The sequence below is a fragment of the Sorex fumeus genome, unplaced genomic scaffold (assembly GCF_029834395.1).
Source record: "Sorex fumeus unplaced genomic scaffold, SorFum_2.1 ptg000012l, whole genome shotgun sequence".
Classification (NCBI taxonomy): Eukaryota; Metazoa; Chordata; class Mammalia; order Eulipotyphla; family Soricidae; genus Sorex; species Sorex fumeus.
The window spans coordinates 2,559,908-2,585,460 of NW_026606069.1; the positions used below are offsets into that span (position 1 = coordinate 2,559,908).

General features: G+C 40.0%; 1 pseudogene; it reads right to left on the reverse strand.

Moving 5' to 3' along the window:
* Positions 1-14,150: 14,150 nt before the first annotated feature.
* LOC130020418 (TAR DNA-binding protein 43-like) lies at positions 14,151-15,413 on the reverse strand (annotated as a pseudogene).
* Between the last annotated feature and the right edge of the window lie 10,140 nt (positions 15,414-25,553).

Below are 25,553 nucleotides of genomic sequence, written 5' to 3' on the forward strand. Positions count from 1 at the left end.
TTTTTTGAATTTTACTACTGAAGTTGTCTTTTCTCAAAGAGTAATTTATTCAAGCAAATGGATCAGTATTGTTTGAGATAGCTTCCAAGAGTCTATCCCCATCTGGAAGCAAGCCTAGGATTTAAGGCATTTTCCACCTCGATTAATATATAAAACTTCAAAAGCATGGGCCAAGTAGTGATTATAGCTGATAGTAATATGTTGTGTACTTAGTGTTACTAAGAGAAATAGGTTTTAAAAGTTCTCAGTGCAGACACCCAGTTGTACATATTGGATGATGGGTGTGCTAATAAACCAAGATGCGTTATCAGTTTTGTTTGTTGCATTTCTAGTTTTGTAGTTTGTCTAATACCCTCCCCTTCTATGTGCAGGGGTTACTCTTGGCTTTGTGCTCAGGAATCAGTCCTATTGGGCTTTGGAGTTCATATGTGGTGCCAGGGATGTAACCCTGGTTGTGTATTTGCAAGGCAAGTGCCTGTTCACTATCTCTCTGTCCCCGTAATCATTTTTGCCACATTGTAAAAGGGATAAATTAGTTCCATTTGTCACAACTCTTCACGATTAAATGAAATTGACACTGACACTGACACTGTCCTACCTTTGTTCAAGATTTGCTCCAGTGGGCCCAGTAACGTCTCCATTGGAGACTTTGTTGATACTTTGTTTGGCATATTGAATACATCACAGGTAGCTTTCCAGGCTCTGCAGTGTGGGCAAGATACTCTCGGTTGCTTACCGGGCTCTCCGAGAGGGGTGCAGGAATTGAACTTGGGTCCGCCATGTTGGCTGCGTGCAAGGCAAACGCCCTACTGCTGTGCTATCGCTCCAGCCCAAGTCAAGCATAAAAAAATATTTAGGTTGGAATAGAATCTTACACTATGTAAGAAAATTAACTTAGAATAGGCTAGACCGTGATATTAGAACTGAAACCATAAAATGGAGAAAAAGATGTATAAGCATGCCTTCATGATATTGATTTCAGAAGTTCCCAATGATTCAGCTCTACTGACAAAGAAAACAGAGAAAAATAAACAACTTAGCATTCATTACATTGAAAAGTGTTCTGGTATTTCTTCAGATGGTTGGTGATATTCCAATGCCTAGAGGAAGGCTGACAGAGAAAATTATGTTTTATTGATATAAATATATAATAAAATCCGAATTAAATTGTTTTCTTTAAAACCATAGTTTGCAAGAACTTACGAATAATGATGCTAGAGATTGAACCCGGGTTGTCCACGTCTAAGACAAGCACCTTACCTACTATACTCCCACACCAGTTCCTGAGCCTTGCCCTGTAGAGGAGAAAAAAATAAGCAGAATTCATCAAACTACAATGCGTATGCACTGAGAAAGAAACTATCAGTAAACAAAAACATGTTCTACGAAATAGAAAAAAAATTCACACATCACACATCTGACATAGAACTAGCATCTAAATTACTACTATAAAGAACTCACAAAATTCAGCAATAAAACAAATAACCTCAGGGGCTGGAGTGATAGCACAGCGGGTAGGTTGTTTGCCTTGCACGTGTCCGACCCATGTTTGATTCCCAACATCCCATATGGCCCCCTGAGCACTGCCAGTAATGATTCCTGAGTGAAAAGCCAGAAGTAACCCCTGTGCATCGCCAGGTGTGACCCCAAAACAAAAAATTAAAAAATATAAAGAAGAAAATAAGATAACTGGGTGCTTCTACAAAACCTATGGAGATCCAGAGTAGGTGAATATGTGAGGCTTCCTTCAAAGAACAGAACAGTGCATATTGTTTGATATTATGGGTTTTATCTGAAGATGTCATCTTTACCTCTCTTCTCTTTTTAATGTTGCACTTCCTTAGGCATGATATGCCCCTAAGGTGAGTACCAAAACTCACGGATATCTGCAACGTCATGCAACCTGGCAGAACGCACTGCCAAGGACTAAGAGACTGTGTCTGTGTTCAAAGGTGAGAACTGAGAACCTGCCTGCCCTATAGGTAGGAAGCAGCACGATGCAGGATTTTGTGCAAGCCAAGTCTCCAAGCTCCCTGCCATTTGCTCCATCCTCCCTTTGGACCTCACTAATGAAAGTCAAACCAAAGATAGCATGACCAAGAATTTCAGGAGGGCAGTCCCAGAGGCACACGACTGTTTCAGTCAACTTGTTTAGACTGGATTTGTTGGAGACGAACTGCAAAATTGAATGTTTCTGTGAAAAGTGTCCTCAGGAAGTGTTGGCAAAAATATCTCATAGGAAAATAAAGAAGCAATGTGGGGGGAAAAATGAGTGATTCCTGAGTGCAAAGCCAGAAGAAACCCCTGTGCATCGCCGGGTGTGACCCGAAAACCAAACCAAACAAATAAACAAAAACAAATAACCTCATCCAAACAGAGGGGAGAGGAGTTGGGCAAATATTTTTCCATAAAAGATATAGAAATGACCAATAGGAACATAAAATGAAGTGTTAATTATCATCAGGAATTATCTAGGGAACGTAAATAAAAATGACAAAAATATCACATTACACCAGTGAGGATAGAACATACGAAAGCACCAAGTGCTGATGGAGTTGTAGAAGCAAAAAGAATAAAGAAAAAAAACCCCCAATCCTTCATTTTCTCTTGTCGTTTGCTGTTAGGGATGGAGAACTCTCTTGGTGCTCAGGCCATACTACTGGTTATGTGCTCAGGAGTCAATCCTGGTGAGGCTTGGGTTGGGGGTTTGAGGGAGGACGTAGATTGTGCAGGGGCTTGCATTGGTATAAGTTGTTGGCAAGGCTAGTACCTTACCCCCTCTACCATTTCTCTGGCCCCAACCTTCTCTTTTTGAAGTGAAAAAATACTGGTTCAACCTTCCTGAAAAGGCCATGGAGATTTCTCAAAAAGATCTGCCATATGATTCAGTGATTACACTCATATCTCTTTCCAAAAAAGTACAAAAACACAATTTGAAATGAGATATGCATACCTATGTTCATTGTGGTGCTTTTTTTTTACCACAATCTGAATACAACGTAATATTCAATAGCAGATGAGCAGAAAAAGAGAATATGAAAATGTATATCAATGCAGTACGTTTACCTCTCAACTGTCAGAAATTATGAAAATGTGCCCTTTTCTTCAACATGGACGGAACCAGAGGGTGCCAATATCATCACAATGAGTCAGAAAGAGAAAGTAGAGTCTGTACAATCTCATTCATTCCTGGTATATAAACCTACAAGCATGTGAATAGCAATTTTTAATGAAAATAAACCCTCAGGCTTTGATGAAATAAATTTATTTTCCATGACTGTCCATTTATATTCAGGTGCAAAATCATCTATGTATAGTATGAAGTCTGACACCACTGGGTATGCCATAAAATTATAGGTTTAGTACAGAATTATATATTGTATATATTTACCTTTGAAAACAGTGATTTAAGTATTGTTAATTATATGGTTTCTTGCGTATAAAGTTTTAAATCATATACATCACCACAGTGTCCAATTTCCTCCAACCTCTATGAGAGAGAAAGAGAGAGAAAGAGAGAGAGAGAGAGAGAGAGAGAGAGAGAGAGAGAGAGAGAAAGAGAGAACTCTGACTTTATTTTTCACATCTATTTCATTCTTTTTTGGGTGGGGCATATCTAGTGATGGTCAGTTCTTATTCCTTCTTGGTTTTACACTGATCACTTGTAGTGGCCTCAGGAGTCTATATTATGTGCTAGGAAGAAGACCCATGTGCACAGTAAGCATGTCACCGACTGTACTTTTGCTCAGACCTCAATTATTCTGACTTTAAGGTCGCAATGTATGATGCCCTCTTAACTACATGGAATTTAAATGTGCATAATCCAGAAATACATATAGCATTCTTATCAAAGTACCAAGCTTTACCTTTTACAACACAATTATAACTGATTATTTCTCCTATTAAAGCTACTTCATGATCCTCTATCACTATTTAATGGCTCAGACGCACCTAAGACAATTGATTTCTTTTCCTTCATGTGTTTCTAGGCTGATTTCATGAAATACCATATGCTTACATGTTTATATAGCATTAACCAGAACTTTATCACAAGATCACACTCAGATAAAAGGCATACTGGAAAAAATAATCCAACCTGATCAGTAAATAGGCACTGTCACTGTCATCCCGTTGTTCATCGATTTGCTCTAGTGGGCCCAGTAACTTTGTGAGACTTGTTACTGTGTTTGGCATATCAAATACTTCACGGGTAGCTTGCCAGGTTTTGCCGTGTGGGCGAGATACTCTAGGTAGCTTGCTGGGCTCTCCGAGTGGCGCGGAGGAATCGAACTCGGCTCTGCCTTGTTGGCTGCATGCAAGGCAAATGCCCTACCTGCTGTAATTATAGCAAAGTACGTATACGTTTCAGAGGAGGAGATATTGAAGTTTAGAAGCATATTTAACAATTCTACCACATCAACTCAAAACAAAATTTTTTCTTACCTTAACTATTAATAAGACCATTAATATTTTTCACCAAAAGCTTTGTCTTTGTTAAGATCATTACCAAAAAATGGGGAGAGAAAGATAGTTTAGCAAGTAGGCACTTGCGTTAGATACTTTAGCAGGCAGACACTTAGCTTGCACATGGTTCATGTAGGTTCAATCTCTCATACCCCATATGTTTCCTAAGCACTGCCAGGATTGATCCGTGAGAGTAGAGCCAGGTTTGAACCCTGAAAACCACTAGGTATGACCCCAAAACAAAAAATTAAAAAATATAAAGAAGAAAATAAGATGACTGGGTGCTTCTACAAAATCTGTGGAGACCCACTGTAGGTGAATATGTGAGGCCTCCTTCAAAGAACAGAACAGTGCATATTGTTTGCTATTGTGGGCTTCATCTGAAGATGTCATCATTACCTCTCTTCTCTTTTTAATGTTGCACTTGCTTAGGCATGATATGCCCCTAAGGTGAGTACCAAAACTCACGGATATCTGCAACATCATGCAACCTGGCAGAACGCACTGCCAAGGACTAAGAGACTGTGTCTGTGTTCAAAGGTGAGAGCTGAGAACCTGCCTGCCCTATATGTAGGAAGCAGCACGATGCAGGATTTTGTGCAAGTCTCCAAGCTCCCTGCCATTTGCTCCATCCTCCCTTTGGACCTCACTAATGAAAGTCAAATCAAAGATAGCATGACCAAGAATTTCAGGAGGGCAGTCCCCGAGGCACACGACTGTTTCAGTCAACTTGTTTAGACTGGATTTTTTGGAGACGAACTGCAAAATTGAATGTTTCTGTGAAAAGTGTCCTCAGGAAGTGTTGGAAAAAAAACCTCATAGGAAAATAAAGAAGCAAAGTGGGGGGGGGGGGGGGAAGCAAAGTGGGGGGGGGGGAGGAATGATGTGACATCCTAAACATTTTCGGAAGAACCCTGTCTCACTATGTTCAGTTGATCTCTATGTCAGTTGGTTATACCTCCAAGGTATCCTCACAAAAATGTAAAACAGTTTGCTGGTCTTCAATTTTGTGATGGTGTGTAAGAACATACATTCTCAGGTTTCCCAGCAGCATGCCGGTGTTCACTTGGACTGGCAGATAACATTTTTGTGGAGGAGAAGGAAGTACTGGTTGTAGGAGAGAACACAAAATCTGAACCATCGTTGCACTAAAGAATGATAAAAGGTACAAGGGAATGAAATCCAAATGCCAGTAATGGTTACAGTGCCATAAATATCCCACACTGAGAGGCTTCACTTAGACTACTTTCCACCATAGGTATTTTCAGACAGTTGGAAACACTGAAAAGTTATTTGACGGTTACATCTACATCGTGGATATTTGTACTTCTCCTTCAAGGCAAAGATGGGTAGTATCAATAAGAGAAAGAATTTCTATGAACTGACCAAAGAACAAATTTAATTGAACCAAACAAGATGACATTTCCATTCAAATAAGCTATTCATGGGTCTTCAAGATATTCGCTTGTTCTTGTTATGAGCCACATCTGGCAAAATTGATAATGGGGATATGAAGTAAGGATGATGGAAGACACTGCATGCATAAGTACATGTGCAATTTTCTGTTGAGTAAATATAAATTTAATCCAGTTTTAAGCAGTATTCCTCTGAGTATTATTATTCTGGGTCTGTATCTTTTCTCTAATCCATTCTACTTAAAAGATATTAAGCAAAACAGAAGAATATTTAGATTAATCAAAAAGTTCAGTATTGATCTACATTTGTTTAGTACCACACGCCTTATTTATTTACATTCATGAAATGAATATCTATTTAATATTTTGTGTCTGTGTTCTGGGAAAATGTCTCAGTTATATTCTATATGGCTTCCAATACAAATACGTCCTTTACCTAATGTCTTATATTATCCAGAGATATTTCATTCATTGTTTCCATTGACATCCTGTTCAACCTTTATATATTCACTCACTATAACTTCCCCATCCCATTATATAATGCCCAAAAAATGGGTACACTGTTGAATTAGATCATACCCAAAGTCACTTGCAACTTCATATTATATATTGTTATAAAGAATAATTTTCTAAAGAATTAGTACCGTTTCAAATCAAGTGGACCTTTGTCATAATGCTTAGATGTCATGATCTTTATCATTAAAATTTTTCAAACAGTATCTAAATATTTATGTATTTAATTGATGATGACTAGAAGGGAAGAAGAGATGGAATAAGTGGTGTGGAGATGGATATAATTCCTCCTTTGGTGGTTTGCATGCTGTACTATATACGTTTGTCAAATTACATACTTGCATCTGTAACAAAGAACGTTATAAACATATCACCTCAGTTAAATATTGAAGAGTTTGAAAAGATGAAACCTGCATTAGAAAGCGAGGTGGTTGAGACACCTTTAAGAGTTAATTTCAATTTCTAAAGTAGAAACCTAATATGAAAAATAATAAAGTAGAAATGAAAAGTAAAGAAAGGTGAATTACTTGGATTTTTTTTTTATGGTCTAAAATGGGTCTAATTTAGGAAATTAATGGAGTAACAAAACAAACCTGTGTTTCTGGATGGCAAGACAACTGATTGGAAAAATCATTTTCAGAGAAAAGCCTGGAAGTAAAAATTGGAGATCTAAGTATTGCTAGTCAAATAAAAATTTAGACAAATTGAAAAAAAATATGGATTATGCTTGAATCTTTTTTGATCCCATGCCCTGCAAAGCATCTTTGGTGCTTCATCTTTTTATTTTATTTCTTTTTTTTTCCATTTTTTAAAATTTTCATTAGTTAAACACAATGAGGTACAGTTGTAGATTTAAAATTTTTTGTGCTTGGGTTTCGATTATACAATGATCAAATACCCCTCCCTCCACCAGTGCCCATTTTCCACCCCAATGGATAATATCCCTCCCACCCCCATCCCCATCCCACCCTGCCTCTGTAGCAGGGCATTCCCTTTTGTTCTCTCTCTCCTCTTGGGTGTTGTGGTCTGCAAAAGAGGCATTGAGTGGCAAATATGTTCAGTCCATAGTCTACTTTCCACAAGCATCTCCCCTCCTGGGAAGATCCTCCAAACACCCTTTATTTGGTGCTCCCTTCTCTATCTGAGCTGCCCTTTTCCTAGAATGCCCAGCTGGCCTCTAAGCTATGGAGTAATCCTCCTGGTGCTGATCTCAGCTATTCTTGGGTATTAATCTCAGATTTTGTTACTTTATATTCCCCAGACAAATGCAATCTTTCTATGTCCATCCCTCTGTTTTTGACTCATTTTGCTTAACATGATACTTTCCATGTTGTACCACTTGTATGTAAATTTCATGACTTCATCTTTTCTAACAGCTACATAGTACTCCACTGTGTAGATGTACCAAAGTTTCTTTAAACAGTCATCTGTTCTTGGGCACTCAGGTTTCTTCCAGTTTCTGGCTATAGTAAGGAGTGCTGCAATGAACAAACAAGTGCAGATGTCACTTCGACTATACATTTTTGCCTCTCTGGGATATATTCCCAGGAGTGGTATTGCTGGCTCAAATGGGAGCTCAATTTCTAATTTTTTGAGAATCGTCCATATTGTTTTCCAAAAGGGCTGAACCAGTCCGCATTCCCACCAAAAGTGAAGGAGTGTTCCTTTCTCGCCACATCCACGCCAGCATCGGTTGCTTTTGTTCCTTTGAATGTGGGCCAGTCTCTGAGGTGTGAGATGGTATCTCATTGTGGTTTTGATCTGCATCTCCCTTGATTAATGATGTAGAACATTTTATCATGTGCTTTTTTGCCATTCTGATTTCTTCTTTGAGAAAGTTTCTGTTCATTTCATTGCCCCATTTTTTGATGGGGTTGGATGTTTTCCCGGGACCCGGCTTGCTCGCATGGTTGTCTTTCATCTAGTGTTCTGCTAATCCTATTCTGGATGACTTCAGATCAACACACTCATGTTATTCAATAAACTCCTGTCTTCACTGAGCTTTTTCCCTTCTACCTTAGTACTTAGTTCTTCTTCTTCTTCTTCTTCTTCTTTTTTAAATCCTCCTAATCTATTTCATTGCCTTTTCTGTATAATCCAAGTATCTTAAAATGAAAAGAAAATGAATTTCTCATGAGATGTCTGGCACTGGAACAAAGTGTATTTTTTTAGAAGACCAACAGTTATATAAATAAAAATATCAAACAGAAATTCAGTATCAGAATCGATAATTCAATAATTTCTCCTTTACTGCCTTGGCAATTTCTAGTGACTGCTTGAAGATATTTATGATGCTTTTATCTCAGAAATCATTGAATCAAATTTGGGATAAATCCTGCAGCTGAAATGTGCTCAGTCTAGCTGCCAATCACATATCTGTCAGACACATGAGTGATATGGATAATGTTTGTCATGAATGGTGCATCCCCACTGACTAATACCAGTCAAGTAAGCCCCTTTCTCATATTTCTCTCTAGGACCAGGATGCCACTAAGGCAATTAATTACAGCCTACACAGCAATGTAAAAGCTAGGAACTTTGACAATAAAAAACCATTTCAGCAGTATATCCCTTGTTTTCTGGAATAGTCAATGGAAGTGAAATTAAAAGGAAATGAAAATAACATGTTAAGGGTGTTGAAGCAATAGCACAGCGGGGTTGGGCGTTTACCTTGGATGCGGCTAACCTGGGTTCGATTTCTGGCATCCCATTTGGTCCCCGGAGCACCACCAGGAGTAACTCCTGAGTGCAAAGCCAGGAGTAACCCCTGAGCATCGCTGGGTAAGACCCAAAAAGCAACAAAAAAAAAAAAGAAAAGAAAATGACATGCTCAGGATTTGCCCTTAAACAATAAAAGATCACTTGGTCGACAAGCCTTTATATTAGTCTTTATTTTCTTATTTTCATTTTTATATCAAAGTCTTTAACAATAATATGGTGAATTGGCTACTCAGTTGCAATTTTTCTATTATTTTATCACCTGTAAAGAAGTTTAGGTAATCAACTATTTTCATCAACCTCATTTGAGACTAAGAACTCCCTTTTGTTGACTGATTAATGGCAGTGTATGAAGAGACGATTAGCTGTAGTTGGGCAGTGGTTCTGTATCTCCCTCATATTCTAGTTTTATATACTCTGCTGTGGCCCCTACTACCGTTCGCTCCACACTGATTGAGGCCAGTGATTAGTGGCAGAAAATAGGAGCTGACTTCCCACAGCCAAGCACCACTCCTCACCATGCCCTTACCCTTCACCCTCTGACTTTCCACAGCCAAGCAGCACTCCTCACCGGGCCCTTACTCTTCACCCTCTCTCTTTCTTTCATCTCAGTCCAGCGCCAACTCTACGACTTCCTCCCCTTCACCCACCTTTCCTGATGAGGCTGAGATCTGCTCCCCCTGAAACAAGAACAAAATTTCATTCTTAGTCTTCTTAAGTGGAGGTTTCTCTGCATCTCTCTGCATTTTTAAGATGGTGATTGGGGTTGATTTGCTGTCCAAACATCAATTCTTTTCCCATTCTTTGCCAGCTGGCTATGCTACTCTCATCTCCTGCTCACCGCTGTTATGTGGTGGTTTGGAAACAGCCTTACTCACTGGACTGGACTATCAAAACTGTGGCATGGTTTTGCTCTCCAGCATCTGCTATCATCAATAAAACTTCATTATCCTTGTAGTTGACTCACCTAATATCCTAGACTTTTGGTTTTGTGATCTCTACTCTACCTTAGCAATCTGATACCTGTGTCATTTCCTTTCTCCAAATGCTGTATCTGCTGAAATAATCAACGCAGACATTCCCTCTCTGACAAATCTTTTGGTCTTTTTGGTTTGCTGGTTCAAAGACTTCCAACAACCCTGTGCTGTGACAGCACCTGATCTTCCTGTCCAAATTTGTACCTGTCCTCTTCTGTCCATCAGCTTCCTCCTGTCCTTCTCCTCTTTCCTTGGTACCTAATTTTATTCATTCTCTAAAATTTTTACTCTTTAATTGAAACTTTTTGTATATCCATGATGTTATGATGTTATATGAACCCAACCATTCTCCTTTCTAGCTTGGGCATAAGCATAAAATTATGCAATTGAAAATTGCACTGACAAAGATAGTTGGAAATGATCACTCTAAGAACTGCTGGCTGAAAATAGGTAAAAGAACAAATAGGATAACCTCTCAGTATCTGTGTTTCAAACCATAATACCCAAAAGTGGGGAGGGGGATAGATGGGGGGGGGACAGACAGAGACAGACAGAGATGGGGAAATACAGGCAAAGCGATAAAGAAGGAAATTGCCAGCTGTAGAGAGAGGCTTGTGGGGGAAGAGTGACGGGAGGGAAACTAGGGACACAGGTGGTGGGAAATGTACACTGGTGGTGGGATTGGTGTTGGAACACTGTTTGACTGAAATCTGACCATAAATGGCTTTTCAACTCTTTATCTCTTGGTGATTCAATTAAAGAAAGAAGAAAAGAAAATGCATAACTAGACAGGTTGTTATTATGAAAAAAATCAAGGCACTGATTCCAACTCTCATTGAACACTTGCCAGAGACCTTATCAACCTTGTTTGGTTGTTATTTGTTTTTATTTTGGGGCATCACCTGGGTATGCTCAGGCCACTCCAGGCTCCGTGCTCAGAGATCACTGTGCTTGGGTGATGATATGTGGTGCTGTGAGCAAACCAGGATCAGCAGTGTGCCAGGCAGGCGCCTACCCTATACAGTCTCAAGCTTTTAATCCAAGTTTTAAAAGTTAAATTCTGCTGTTCTACTTTAGTGATTGTGAAATCCATTCGTTTTTCCCCTGTGTCTTTTTCAGGAGGTGGTCTGGCCTCCCAGCTCAAAGCTGTAAAACTTTGACATCTTTCAACCTAAAGAAACTGTCTGGAGCTAAACCCACCCACCCTATCCTCTCCAACCCAATGTTTCATCCAAGGCATAGTTCTTTTGTCTGTGTCAGCTGCTTCCCCTTCCTCAGGAAGCCTTACTCAGATATCTCTAGGCATTATTTGTCAGTGTTCTTTGTCAACCATATCTTCTCTACTTGGTCTATAGACTCTTTTAAAGGCTCTGTCATATCAGTTCTTTAATTGCACTTTCACTACATTCTCTTTCTAGACAACCTCCTCTCCTTTCTATCTGTGTTATGATATCTGTGTGATGATAACTATCAAGATATTATGGGAAATTATTCCTCTTCCATCCAAGGTGAAACAGTATATCTAAATTTTACCCAGATCTAACTTGCATAATTTAGGGTCACCTCAACCATATGTGAAACATGTAATCGTTTTCATCCCCTCACATATCAATTAAAGTTTCAACTTCTGTATTTTTATGGATTTGAAACCACAAACCACCTAATTGTCTCAAACCAAGAATCTGGTGGTTACCTTCACCTTCTAGTTGTCCTTCACCCATTCTAAATAAATCATATGCAAAGTCTTATTCATTACTCTTTGGTATCTCAAATTACAGTCTTATCTTTATTTCGGTTAGTCTTTGATCCAACTACTATTAAAAATCTTTGAGATAACTTGAGAATATTAGTGGGCTTATTACGTACACTTTTTCTTCTTTCTTTCTTTCTTTCTTTCTTTCTTTCTTTCTTTCTTTCTTTCTGCCTTCTTTGGCTGAGGAATAGAAAAAAAGAAAGTGGCTTACATATAATGTGAAAAATTCACTGAGACTCCTAGATGTAATCAATGTTTCAATTAAAATTTAGAACATTTCTATTATTCAGAAAGTTCTTTTGTATGCTTTTCTAGTCATTCTTTGCCCAAATAATCCTAGACTGGAGCAAGTAGCCCGGGTTATTATACCATAATCTGTTTTGCATTTTTATGTATTTCTAATTTCAAAGTATGCTGCCTTGTGTCCAGTATAAGGTTTATAGAATCCCAGGGGTTGGAGCTATATAGTGCAGCTGCCCCAGGGTTCAATTTCCAGGACTCCATGTGGTCCCCAATGCACCACCAGCAGTGGTCCGTGAGTGCAGAGCTAGAAGTAAGCTATGAGCCCCAACACCAAAATGAAAGAAAAGAACATAAAAGTATTTATAGAATTCCATGAATAATTCTTTTGTATCAGGGAGAAGCATTCTATTACAGGGATTTATCACAATTTGTACACTAACCAGTGGATAAATGTTTGGATGAGTTCCAGTTTCTCTAAAGCTGATGTGTATTTTTATACAGTTTGTGTATACATATGCTGTCTTATCTTCTAGGGAGAAATACAAATGGAGTTGCTAATTATGTATTTACATTTAATTTTCTAAGTAATTTGCCACCATCACATTTGCTGCCTATTTATGAGGATTCCAGTGGCTTGCATTCTCACCAACTATAAAATTATTGGACTTTTAGATTTTAACCTTGAACATTTTTTCTTTTTTTTTTATTTAAATCAGTTTTATTTCAGAATGTCCAACATTGACAACTCTTATAAAAGCATCCGAGCACAGGGTACAAGACCACCAACCGCATCCTAGGGGTGGGCAGGCCCCAGGCCCCCCCCCGCCCCCCCCCCCGCCCTCACTGGCGACTCAGCTCCGAGATTCCTGTACAGCACACAAGCTCAGCCCACCAGCGCCAGGCCACATGACCACACCAACAGATCAGGAGCAGGAGAGGACACGAGGACAGACACCATACAGCATTCACAGCAGTTGACAAGGGGGCGGGCAGATACAGTATCGTGTCACTAACACATTCAGCTAACGTTGGTTCGCTAATAGTAAGACTCACTTCAAGTCTTCCAACAGACGTGGATGTCCTTTGAATGCAAGAAACATTCGTACGTATGTTATCTGCTAACATGGCTCTCCGCACACTCTCGCACCAAAGCCACAGGTTGAGAGACACATCTCGCCCAGTTAAAGAATCTCCATTATGCACCACCAAGTCTCTGCACGCGCTCTCCTGTCCTCGCTCATACCAGCGTCTCATGCCCCGGCACCACCATCAATCCCACACAAGGTTTCAGAAGTTCAGACAGCCTTCTGGTCCACAGCACAGCCTTGCCGTCACAGCGTTGATCCGACTCCAGGAAAGAAAGAGTAGCGGATAAAAATGGGACACCCACCGTCAGAGACGCAGCCTGGGCGGCGTGGGGACGAGCTCTTGAGTGCGTGGGCAAAGCAGCAGATGGAGCCCCACGGTGCAGTGAGTACAGCACTCCTGTCAGTGAGTGCTTCTTCCACAGACGTTTGAAATGAGATGAACTGCAGAGATTAAATGAAGGCTTCATATCGTACTCTCGCATATGAGCGGAGACAAGTGTTAAGAAAACACACAGAAAGAAAAGAACCAAACATTGCAACACCACGATCTCCAGGGACCTTCCTAAGGAGAAAATCCGTATGGTGGGGTTCAAATTAAAACGAGGAGGAAAGAATGCAGCTCTAACCAATGGGTTCCACTTTGAACATGCAAATAACTCAGGTGACAAGTCCAGGGATAAAATATTACAGGAGAAGCTTCTTGATAGCAATTGTGGTGTTGGTTTACCCGTCAGGCAAACAGCAGTTCACTTTCAAACACTCAAGAGTTCAACCCGTTATGTAACAAAACTTAGAAAATTCTTTTAGCTTTTCCTCTTTTTCTAAAGGAAAAATGTCAAAATTACTGCTAAATATACTCCACACCAAACAAACCAATTTTGAAAATTCTTAGTGCATATGTATCTTACAATATACTTACCGTGAGTTTAGAAAAATTTGACTTCCCACCAGTCTTTAGCGTCTAACTGACCAGCCCAGCCTACATGCCCCAGCCCGACGACTTCGAGTCCATGCTGGAGCTGAAGTCCATGCATTGAAGCCGCTGCCCGAGCCCGCGTTGGAGGCCGACCCCCACCCGATGGCGGCGCCCGAGTTGGAGCCGCTGTACTGGTTGTTCCCAGAGCCGAAGGCCTGGTTGGGCTCTCTCTGCATGTTGGCCTGACTCTGGTTGTTCCCTGATGGGCCCGACTGGTTCTGCTGACTGGCCAGCATCCCCATCATGCCCCAGCTGCTCTGCAGGGTGGCCTGGGTCGTGGCCCTCATGGCCGGCTGGACGCTGAAGGCGCCGAAGTTCATCCCGCCCCCCATGTTGCTGCCCTGGTTGTGGCCCAGCCCCGCCCCACCGCCCCGGCTGTTCCCGAACCCGCCCTGGCTCCCAAAGCCACCCGGATTATCACCAAATCTTCCACTTCTCTCTAACTGCCTATTGCTATTGTGCTTGGGCTCCACGTTGCAGATATGCACGCAGAGGATGCCTTTGATGATCACGTCCTCGCCACACAGGGACTGGGCCACCTGATCATCTGCAAACGTGACGACAGCAAACGCCCCCCCCCCCCCCAAGGGCTTGGGGATGAACACATCGACCACCTCCCCATACTGCCAGAAGAACTGCCGCAGCTCGTCGGCAGTGAGGTCCTGGGTGCAGCGGCGCACAGACACCTTCCTGCTCCTCAGAGGCTCATCCGGGCTTTGCTTAGAATTTGGGAGATTGCAGTCACACCACCGTCCATCAATCATGTGTCGCTGAGACATCACCTTCACTTGGGTCTCATACTCCGTGAACCACACAAAGTCAAACCCTCTTTTGGTGACCAGTCTTGATATCTTTTTTTTTACCTGGACCATGAGGACCTCCCCGAAGGTGCTGAAATACTCCTTGAGGTCCTGCTCGGTGGTCTTCCAGGGCAGGCCGAGCACGATGGGGTCAGACGTCTTCTGCACTGCCCTTTTCACCTTCACTGCCGACGAAGCATCAGCCTCCTCCATGTTCCTTTTGTTATCTTTGGGGTAGTTGACCACGTAGACCCGGTTGCCCACGTCGGGCGCGCGCAGGATGCCCTCCACCAGGCGTGCGTACGGCAGGCATGCACTGCGACACGGGGTTCCGGTAGCGCAGGCCGCAGGCGCCCGGGAACTGCGCCGTGACTGTGGACAGCAGCACGATGCCATCGTCCTCGGACGGGATCTCAACGGGCTCGTCGTTCTCGTCCTCCTCCGTGACCTGGATGTACTGGGACATCTTCGCCCGCTCGGCGTCCGCTAGGCCGCTGGAAACCCACGAGGCGGCGCGCGCAACGACAGCGACCACCACCGCTCGCTCTCGCCTCGCACTAACCTTGAACACTTTGATGTATTTATTATTCATGTATTTCTATATTCTTCGTGACGTGACTATTCAAGTATTTTACACATTCTTAAATCGAGCTCTTTGGGTTCACCGATGTCTTCTATTTTGCATAATTTTTAAATTGGATTTAATTGAAATGTCATCTTGTTGTGGGACTAGACATCTATGTGCTTTTGAATACATTAGAAAGGAATTGGTGGGACCAGAGAGATAGACAGCAGGTAAGGCACCCTACTTGCACATGGTCAACTCAGGTTCAATCTCTAGCACCCTATGTAGTTCCCTGAGCACTGTTAGGAGTGATCCCTGAGCCCAGAGCTAGGAGTAACCCCTGAACAGAGCAGGGTGTGGCATCCCACCTCAATTAAAAAAAATTGAAAAGGAAAGCAATTGGCAAGAACTAGGCTTAGAATTTAGAAAAGAAAAACATTCACTGAGGAGTTAAAAATACCCCCCCAAAAAAGAATTAGAACTATATGTTTTGCTGACTGCATTTGGAAGAGATTGATAAGAAAGAAATTGACTTTGATGCCATAGAGAAAAGAGATGAGAGTGACTTCTTAAGTTTCCTTTCTGTCATTTTTTTATAGCCATTTACCCTGATTTACTTTACTGTTTGGACTGATTTTCTTCAATCAACCCAAAGCAGCTGCTTACTTTAGAAAGCAGAATATGTGGGAAAACATTTCAGTTCCATCATGCAATTAGTAATGACAACAAATCCAGCACTTCTGTCAGGTATGATCCAATGCTGAGGTAAGCTAGCATATGAGCACACTAAACAGAAATGATGGCCACTCAATACCTCGGTTGCAAATCACAATACCCAAAAGGAGAGAGAGAACAAAAGGGAAAGCCCTGTCACAGAGGCAGGGTGGAGAGGGGGAGGGGGTGGGAAGGTGGGAGGGGTACTGGGATCATTGGTGGTGGAGAATGGGCACTGGTGGAGGGATGGGTAACCGATCATTGTATGACTGAAATGCAAAAATGAACGTTTATAAGTATGTAACAGTATCTCATGGTGATTCACTAATAATAATAATAATAATAATAATAATGAAATGGCTTCTTCTTCCTGGGTCTCCTGTGCTCATTTCAAGAACAGTATATTTTTCAGGTCTTAAAGTTTGAATAGCGGGATGTCAAGTGACCAAGTGAAAGAATTTCATGAGTGCTCCATGAAATTCTTTATGACATCCCTGCTGAGAATGGTGTCTATTGTTTTCCAAACATGCTGTCTCCTTCACTTTCTTCATTTCATACCATTTTCATCCTCAGTATGAAGAGGATCTTTTGGTAACTTGGAATTATGCTATGGAGTGATCCTAGTCAGCAAGAAAGGTTGAGTTCGCCCCCCCCATGCCCCTCCCAGCCCCCCTCACCATCCATTTTATATAGGAGCTCCCTTTTTAAAAAAAAATAATTAATTAATTGATTAAGTTTTATTTTTTCATGAATCACCATGAGATGCAGTTACAGACTTACATACTTTCTGCTTACGTTTCAGTCATACAATGATCGAGTACCCATCCTTCCACCTGTACCCATTCTCCCCCACTAATGTTTTCAGTATCCCCAAAAGGTAAAGATTCTTAAGCACTTGAGTCAGCCACTTCAGACTCTCAATTCCAGCTGCACCCCATGGCTCTTGGTTATGTTCTCAGGTATTGCTTGTTCCAAAGGAAAGTGGCATATATTGTGCCCACATCTCCACAAATCTTCCTCTGCCTTAAATTTGTGGAGAGCATGATCTCTATAAAACTTGCAGGACTGGGCTGGAGCGAGAGCTTTTACCTTGCACCCAGAGGATCTGGGTTTGATTCTTGGCACACCATAAGGTTCCCTGAGTAAAGCCACTGATCCCTGAGTGCAGAGTCAGGAGCAAACTCTGAGCAATGCCAGATGTGGCCCCCTCAACAAAACACCACCATCACTACCAACAACAAACCCCCCGACAAAACTCGAGGAATTGGAAGGAATGTCCAAACAGAATGAAAGGCAAAGGAATCTGATTAGTTTTGTGACTGAACTATAAACAACCTGGAAGATGTAGGCAATTGGAAAGTTGGCTTTTAAATTATCCAACTTTTTTTAGGATGAGAAAAGGACTGATCCTAAGTTAATTTAGGAAAGAATTCCTTACTAGTGAGCTTTGAAAATTGAAAATAAAACCAAAAATGAACCATAGGCACTTTGAATTTTCATTTCAGATCCCCCAGTTTATTACTGAGAGTTCTCAGCTGATCTTTCTTTTTTCTTAACAATGTTTTATTTTATGCATCTATTTTTTAAATTTAATTTTACTTTTGTAAAGTTGTTCACAATAATTTGATACATGTAATATTCCAACACCAATCCCACCACCATTACACCTACCCACCACCATATTTTGAATGTTTCCACACAGACCCCCAAACCCTGCCCCCAAACCAGGACTAAATAATTTATTTTGTATTGCTTATGAATAATCCTCAGGTGATCTTCTAATTTAAGGTTTTGTTTTGTTGGCAGTGCTTAGGGTTTAGTCTCGGCTTTACTCTCAGGGATTACTCCTGAGGTGGGGACCATATGGGATGCCCAGGATCAAACCCAGGTCGGCCTGGTGAAAGGCAAATGCCTTGCCCGTGGTACTATCGCTCCAGCCATGAACTTTTATTTAACTGTCTTAGAACAACTTCCTGTTTCTCTGTCCCTTCTGGTCATTGTCCAAGAAGGTCTTCTTATTTCTTTTTTTCTTAATTCAAAATATTATTTTTGCCATTTAATTAATTCATTTTGCCTTTGTGCTGTGGTTTACGGATTTGTTCATGATGGTCTGGCAGAGGCATTCAATATTCCAACACCAACCCACCACCATTATATATTCCCTCCACCATTGTTTCCAATCTTTCCAACCACCCCTTAAGCCTGCCCCTATAGCAGGCCCTCAATCATTCATTTGATATTTCTTTCTATCAATGATTTGCTAAGAGAATGATTAAAAAATATTTCTTTAGGAGAATGTTAGTGAGGAGTGTTGTGTCTCACTTTAAAGTCATTAAGGTTTTGTCAACTCTTTGTGATTTATTTGTGAAACTGAAATAGGCCCACTTTCGGAATGCCGTCTTTTTCACGAAGAATGACAGCTTTGTAATTATTACTTTTGCTCTCCACTATTTACAGTTCCTCATCTCCAAACACCCCAAACTCTTTGTTTCCCCTTCCTCAGAACTCTTCTTATTTTAAAGAGTTGCTCTTTTCCTGATTGCATCTAAGTTCTTGATTCCACTTTAATATAGACTCTGCCTTCTCTCCACAGGCCCTTTCCCTCCCACATGTCAAACCTGATTAAAAAAAAATTATTGTGGGCACCATGGTTTACAATACTTACCAGATCTGATTTATGTTGTTGACCAACTGTTTGTGGAGGGATTTGGAATGAAGCCTATGAAAACAGAGCTCTGGCTACTTGCATAGTGTTCCCACTAGACAGCAGTAGTGTATGGGCTGTAAATGCAAGTTCCTAACCCTTGAAACGGAGTATCAAAAGAGAACACAGAATCCTAGTCAGTGAACACCCCATTCCTTCAACGGCACCCAGAAAGCAGTATAGGGGTGTGAGCACATTTCTTTCTGTAAGGAGACCAATGAAAAACTGGTTATGAGGGTTAGTATGAATGCAAACTGGGTATTGTCGATTTAACAAGAGCCAATAAAAGTGTTGATGACTCCGTCTCAGATTCCTCCACTCCATTAAGTAAGACAATCTTCCTGACATGGAGCTTATTGTCCTATAAAAGTTACAGCATCAGTGGTCTGCTACAACCAGATATAACAGGACGATAGGATTTGTGCACTTCATAGTCTCTTGCAACTTATTTGGCTACAAGATGTAGCCAAATGTTTGTATAGTAATACACAGTATTCTATTGTCTTGATAATAACTTTTGAAATCACTTAGGGTGATTCCTCAATCTCTGCACTTATTTTTCAAAGTTGTTTTGATTACCCTAGGTCCCCTGACTGTTAGAGTGAATTTTAGAATCAGTCTCACAATTTTTGTAGATCAAATCTTATTAGAATTGAGATAGCTTTTGATAGTCATTTTAATGATGTCTTAATAACAACATCTTAATAATGAAAGAGGAAACCTCAGATTCCCCTTGCCAGGTCTTCATTTTAGCTGTCCTCACTCTACATTTTAAATATCCCCACAAATTCCTGGACTCCTTTTGAGAGTGAGAAGTTTATAATTTTCCAAGACCATAAATTCTGACCCAGACCTTGGAAAGACAAGAAAAGAAACAATACCTGGGCATATGGTAAAATATATAAACTAAACTGTATGAACTAAAGAGACAGTCCCCACCAGCCTAAGTCTGAATAAAAGATGTTAATTTATCTTAACACCACAAATGAGCCCTAAATTAGCAAGAACTCTGTGTGAAACAGGAAACTGCTGGGATTTTGTTTGATAAGAAACAGGAAAACTTGGGACATGTACACTGGTGGAGGGATGGGAGATGAAACATTGTCTGAATGAAACCTGATCAGCGTTTGCAACTGTGTATCTCAGGGTGATTCAACAACAACAATACAATAAAGGAAAGGAAAACAAAAAAGAAATGCAAAAATCCAGTTTTCCTATGAAAACACCACAAACTCAGCCGTACTTGAAAATCCTGTACTACATTTCTTCTTGCCTGAGGAGTCTCTCTTCTGTTTTCCTTCCCCCCACACCCCATTCCCTCATTTCTAACCCTGAATCTAAGCACCTTTATTATTCATCTTCATTTAAGAACCTACCTGGGCGGGGTGGGATGGGGGGGTGGGAGGGATACTGGGACCCGTGGTGGTGGAAAATGGGCACTGGTGGAGGGATGGGTATTTGATCATTGTATAATTGAAACCCAAGCACAAAAATTTGTTAGTCTACAACTGTACCTCATGGTGATTGCTAATAAAAATTAAAAAAAAATAATAAAACAACCCACAAAAATATTGCAGGAGGAAAAAAAAAAAGAACCTACCTGGGAACTTTCGATGAACAAAGAGACCACCCATATTTTCTGTTCTGTGAACGTGGTATTTTCTTGTCTTTATAAAATTTTTCCAAGAAAGTAGCTTTATGTTTTATTTTTGTATTTTGTGCCACACCTGGCAGTGCTCGGGGATCACTTTACTCCTGGCTCAGTGCTCAGGGATCACTTCGGTGGGGATCTGGGGACCTTATTAGGTGCTAGCGATGAAACCTGGGTTGATCACATGCAGTGAAAATACCTCACTCTCGGCACTATCTCTCCAGCCCAGACGTTTTATTACTTACTTATTTTTGTGGTGCTGGTATTCATGCCCACTCCTCTTGCATAAAAAGCATGAACTTTTTGATAGAGCTACATCCTTGCTCCTATCACTTTAAAATATAAACTTTTTTAGAGGTACAGAAAAGTTGTGAAACTAGGTATGTGGTAGGTTTGCCACGTACATCACACCCAGTCTCTCTTAACACCAACACCTTATGTATGCAAATACTTAGCAGTATCCACATAATAATTTAGAAAATATTTGCAATGTTTTGCAATACAAAATTTAAGTGTTTTGTCATATGGACTCATTAAATGAGCCAAAAGAGACTGGCAACTAAAATCCCATATACTTCTCCTACATCCTCAATCTTGTTTTTTTCCCCAGTACCCTCTTTCTGACCTAGGATTCAATTCAGGATATTTATGTTAGTGTAGTCATTTAGGTCTCCTTAGACATTAGTGGGCTGAGGTCGTGAGCAGGATTCTCTTTGATATATTTTTTGTTCTATTTCAAAGTTATCACCTAAAGTTTCCCAGATAGTGAATTTTATATTACATATGTTAAATACTCTCACACAACCCCACCTAAACATGTGTAGGTCATGTTGGTAATATTTTGTGTCCTCTCAATGCCAATATAAACTTTTGAAATGTATCCATTTCTTGGTTTTAATTTTAGAATGCCAGGAATGAAAGATTAAACTTTTTGTGAACTGATGTATTTTAAGCAAAATCCATCTTATTTGTTGTTTGCTGATTGTTTTAACAGGTGATAATAATTAACATGCAACAAATGAACTCAAGGAAATAGATTGTTAATGTGAGTTATTTTCAATGTTTTTTTCATGACAACTTCTTGGAGGTGGTAACATTTGATCTTAATGCTTAAAAGCAGAAAAACAAAAAGACTTCTGTGAATACGAACACCAAGAAGAAGAAATATGCAGTGCAAATATACTCTAAGAGCTTGCCTGACTAATTCAATAAATATCCAAAGGTCAGGTGACTAGAATGAATTATTCATAGTATACAGAAGCTAAGAGATCTTGATGGAGACTTAACCCGGCCATATCCTATAACTATATAATTTTATAAATTTAGGGGGACGTTTGATTTTTTTCTAAGCATGGTAGAAGACTAACAAGAGTTTAGTTTTCTCTTTTACGAGAAAATATCAGATTTAATGCATTATAGATTTTACTATGTCTTCTCTATGGAAGAAATACAAGACGGAAGCAAGATGTTGGATATAATTATTTATCCATGTTATAGTTAGTACCACGAGGGCTTTTAATGGAGGGATAGCAACAATAGAGATGACAATGAAATAGGCAGTCACCATGAGGCAAATTTTAGGCAAAATTTATTTCCAAACTAAGAAATATTTGGAATGACAAGATATAGTCAGAAAAGGAGAAAAGATTCTCAGGACAAAGTTAATCCCTGACTGTGCATAGATTTGATGAAAAGAAATCCAGAGTTCCTGGAGCATCTTAGGAAAAATAAAATCTTATATAATCAGCTATCCAAAACAACTCAGGGCATTCTATCTTAGAAATATCTACAATTCCTATTTCTGTGTGTACTATATTCCTTTAATACGACTCTTTTGAGTTATTGTTTTCCTTTTTCTAGAGAAGTCCATGTTCTTCCTTGAATATTCTCTACCCTTTATTCCACTTTCTTCTGCTTGAATGCTTTCATTTTTATTTTCTTTCTGTGGTAAAGACAAGGAACTATGCCATGGCTGGAGGTGGGGTCTAACTTTTTTTCTCTGCAAATAACATAACCTATGAGGTTTTTATCTCAGCCTGAAAACCTCAACTTCTCAAAAATCTGGATGAACTCTCAGATTGTGTAGAGTCTCACGTGTACCTTAGCACCTTTGTGTCCATACCAAGTAGGTGCACAGAATACTCATCGTACAAAAAGATGATTTGGTATTACACCTGTTATCAGAGTTCTAACAACAACTGTTCTGTTTAGAGTAGGTATCTATTGCAAGCAATAAACATGGTACACTAATTCCAGAAACTGAATCAATCGTTACAGTCAGAATAAAGGAAGAAGGGAAAGGTGTACCAAGATTACTGAATTCTGGACTAAACATAGTCTAGTTTATCTCATACCAGACACTCTCTAGGACCTCCTAATGCATTACCTTTTTCTCTATATCAAGAAGGCTTACTATCCATCTGGTGTTGGACCTGCAATGAAAAGCAAAGAAAGTGACAGATAAATGGTTTTAGAAGAAACTCCTGAGGAATTTTACAGATTTAATAAGAGCTCAAAATTGTCTATTTTAAGTATAAAACTAGATGGTGCCTGAAAAGTCAGTAGAAAAAAAGTGAAATGGCTGCAGGACCAGAAATGAATTACAGTGTTCAGTGAATAAATTTGATGCTGTTTTTGTTCAGCCAAGATTTTAAAAAGAAAGAAAGAAACACAGCTTTCATCTTGTGACAACTGAAAGCATGCACCTCCATCCATAAAGATTATTTCTTTGTTGAACAGAACTAAATCACAAATTGATCAAGTGTGTCCTTGGGTAAAGGACACTGAACCACAGAGGGTACAGTATCCTTAAGCACAGTCTTAAAATCAGTAAGGAAAGCCCGAGCAATCTATTTTTAAAGAAATCAATTCTCCGTAAAAATATAGGGCTTGACACTGAATTGAAAATAAGCCAAAACAAAGATGTAAGGAAAATAGATAAAGTTATGCAGAAACTTTGCTTTGAGTGGTCATGCTCAAAGCAATCTAGCACATGGCATTTCTCGAATAAGTGGATGATTACAATCTTACAAAATAGAACTTAAATATCTAGTTTCATAAAGGATTTTTTAAAGATGTTGAAAATCTTTTTTTTTTTTTGCTTAAACCCAGTGAGAACTCCTCAGCATGCACATATTTTGCACTCTTTTTTAGAGTAAAATCTAGTGGTTTACATGTTTGGTAGGAGGAAAGACAGCTATGATACCAGACATAATGTTTCATGCAAGAAATTTGGCTTTTCAAGCTCTCGGGGCTTTCATTTACCTTAGGGATCAAGTCCTTACTAAAGTTGCTGACACCATTTCCTCATAGGACATGGTAGTTCTTACATGATTTCCAATTTGTTGGTCATTAAATATAGATCTGATAATGAAGAGAGAGAGAAGAGAGTCCTCCCGTTCTTCATCGATTTGCTCGAGCGGGCCCAGTAACATTTCCATTATGAAACTTGTTGTTACTGTGTTTGGCATATCGAATACGTCACGGGGAAGCTTGCGGGGCTGTCTGAGACGGGTGGAGGAATCGAACCTGGCTCGTCCAGGCTGGCTGTGGAAAGGCAAACGCCCTACCACTGTGCTATTTTATTTGCTAGAAACTAATGATACATTTTAGTTCAGAGTTTATTGGGGGGGGGGGGTTGTTCCTTCTTGTTTGAGGAGAGGGGACACATTTAGCAGTGCTCAGGGGTTCTTTCTGGCTCTGTGCTCAGGAATTGCTTCCAGCAGGGCTCCAGGGACTGTACATGGTGCAGGAAATCAAACCCAGTTGTCCACATGCAAGGAAAATGCCCAACTCACTATCTTATTGCTCAGAATTCTTAGCTCAGTTTTATGCCTTCTTATAACAAAATAAAGTCAACTTAAAATATTTTGTACTTTTGTTGAGATTTTTTCTCATCTATCAAAGGCAAGGTATAAAAATTAAAGGTTTATTTCCCCCCCCCCCCCTTTTTTTGCTTACTTTCACACTATATTTATATACACTATCTAGTAGTTATCCAATATAGTTTGATACATAAGTACATAATTCTTATTTTGGAAGATTAAACGCAAGTCCTTTTTAGATATTTTTTTATTAGATGTTCATGTTTTTACCAACACGATTTCATGGCATATGAACAATGGTTTCCACAAGAAAAAGAAAAAGTACTCTATAAAAATATATCATATATTGATTCTATTTGAGAAAAGTTAAGAAACAAAAATAGTTTAGCGGCTGGAGTGATAGCACAGCGGGTAGGGCCTTTGCCTTGCACAAGGCCGACCCGTGTTCAATTCCCAGCACCTCATATGGTCCCCCAAGTACCGCCAAGAGTAATTCCTTAGTGCAGAGCCAGGAGTAACTCCTGTGCATTGCTGGGTGTAATAAAAAAGCAAAAAAAGAAAAAGCTAAAATTATAGTAGAAAATATTACAAACTATGGGGCTGGAGCAATAGCACAGGGGGTAGGGCGTTTGCCTTGCACACAGCCAACATGGTCAACACAGGTTCGATTCCCAGCATCCCATATGGTACCCTGAGCACCGCCAGGAGTAATCCCTGAGCATCGCCGGGTGTGACCCAAAAAGCAAAAAAAAAAAATTACAAACTATACAGTTTCAATTTCAAAGAATTTTGATGCCATTTTTGTCTTTTAAAATCAGACAGGATTTCACTCAGCTACTTCGCAGAACTTAGAGAAAACTGATACTATCTGAATACTGAAATCTGCTACTAACCAATTTAGTTATCTTTTTGAATATTAGCACTGTCTTTTTATTGTTCATTGATTTGCTCAAGTGGGCACCAGTAATGTCTCTATTGTGATACTTGTTGTTACTGTTTTTGGCATATCAAATATGTGATGGGGAGCTTGCCAGGCTTTGCCCTGAGGGTGGGATACTCTTGGTAGCTTGCCTCGCTCTTCGAGAGAGATGGAGAAATCAAACCCAGGTTGGCCACATGCAAGGCAAATGCCCTACCTACTGTGCTAT